At 38.5% G+C, this 1829-nt stretch overlaps 1 protein-coding gene and 1 pseudogene across 1 annotated transcript in view; one reads left to right on the top strand and one right to left on the bottom strand.

Annotated features, from left to right (window-relative positions):
• Positions 1 to 669, top strand: part of LOC102861795 — a 1917-nt pseudogene extending 1248 nt beyond the window's left edge.
• The window catches only part of LOC102846976 (sodium/potassium/calcium exchanger 3-like), a 724594-nt gene that overhangs the window by 275873 nt on the left and 446892 nt on the right, over positions 1 to 1829 (bottom strand). The window lies entirely within an intron of this gene.

Raw genomic sequence — 1829 nt, 5'->3', positions numbered from 1 at the left:
ATAGGGTCGCTATGAGTCGCAGGCGACTCGTCGGCACATAACAACAACAACAACAACAATGAAGCAGTACATGAAACAGATCGCCATGATGGCTGGTCAATGATTTGTTTGGAAAAAACGAAACTCTACATAGCCAAGTATGCAGATTATTGTCTTGAAATATCTTTGCAAGATTATGCCTTTCTAAACTATGCACCTTCTTTAGTAGCTGCTGCACGTGTGGCTTCTTCAAGGATTATACTTCATCTTTCCCCAAATCCTTGGGTTTTCTAGTGCAATGCATTGAACGCCTGTTGATGGGTCATGATAATTATGTGAAAGAAGCAAACAAAGAGGGCAGGCAGGGACTCAGTCGGAACAACTCAGTGAGTTCCAGCAACCCCAGTATCTCCATCAGATGCAGTATCACCATCCTGGATCAGAACAACCAAGCTGTCAGCAGATCTTATCTGCCACACACACCTCATCTTACACTTTACAGACATGTCTTGCTGGCTTCCAGACCAGTGTTCAGGGCCTTGGACACATGCAAACTGGTGGTGGGATGTCACTAACAGTAACTGTAGAAGTTAAGCCCCGAGTGTAACTTATAACCAGAGTTATCAGATAAATCCTTGCATTACTCCATGTGTGAGGATAAAACCCAACTACATCTACTTTATGAATTGAAAATCTGGGGCAAAATTGTTTCATGACTTATCTTCAAAATAAAAGAGTGGAATGGCACCATACTTTCAGGTAGTGCTGCAGGGAAATGGACTGTCCTTTCCATGCACCATGAACACCTGGGAAGATTAAGCTCTGGAAACACTTTAATAGTGTGACATCAAATCTTGTTAAATCTTGCATAACAAATATGTTCAAGCCCTGGATAACGGTCCAGGGATTTCACACATACTCAATACAATAAAAAGTTTGGACCAACCCCAGTTTGCCATATTGAGATTTGACCTGTGCCTGAGCCTAATGTTGCTTCTGTGTCAGAAACTAATGCTTATCTGTGGACTTGCCAAACAGCTTTTTATGAAGGAAAGTTACAGTATTAATTTCTTTAAGAAATCCTTTTTTCCTACAGTTTTGAGTTCTATTTTTGATCTACAGATGAATTTTTGGCCAAATTTAAAATTGTAGTTGCTGTCTCATACCAACCACTCTGTGCAATGAGAAGGGGTGAAAAAAGGAACATTTTGGATGACTATCAACTTACCACAAACAGTACAGGTGTTTGGATTGATGTATTAGATCTTTTATCTTAACATCATGGTCATAATTTTCGTTGGTGGGTTCTTTTTTTCTTATCAGTCTCAGATCTTTAGATTAAAAGACATTTAAATCAGGGGCTTTATATTGCTTAGAAACACTTAACTATTATGTGGCATGCTTTGGGAATGTTATCATATGAACTACCTTTATAATATGCTAAAATACTCATGGTAGGATGTGTTTTCAAATAAGAACACACAGTACATCTTAGAATGCATGCGGTGGGGTTTCCTATGATTCATAATAAATTTATGAGCTGCAATCAATGATCTATACCCAGATTTGATAATACTCTTAAAAATGCTTTTTCTTTTTCTTTTTTTTTTTGCTTTTCTTTTTTTACTTTGAGACATGATGGGAAAAAAATCTTAGAGGAACACATGGAAAAATAAGACATGATTACATTGATAGAGACAACCTAGCCAGAAAGCTTTGTCAATTCTGAGTGTGATATGCTAAAGGGCTGAAAGGAATTAGTACTCTTCTCCTTCTTCCTCGCCCTCTCCTTCAACAGAATCCACACCCACCTCCTCATAATCCTTCTCAAGGGCAGCCATGTCCTCACG

Source organism: Elephantulus edwardii, unplaced genomic scaffold, assembly GCF_000299155.1.
Source record: "Elephantulus edwardii isolate Elephantulus edwardi_28Jun2011 unplaced genomic scaffold, EleEdw1.0 scaffold00172, whole genome shotgun sequence".
NCBI lineage: Eukaryota > Metazoa > Chordata > Mammalia > Macroscelidea > Macroscelididae > Elephantulus > Elephantulus edwardii.
The sequence above is the reverse complement of the archived record's forward strand: the minus strand, read 5'-3'. Positions and strand labels throughout refer to the sequence as shown.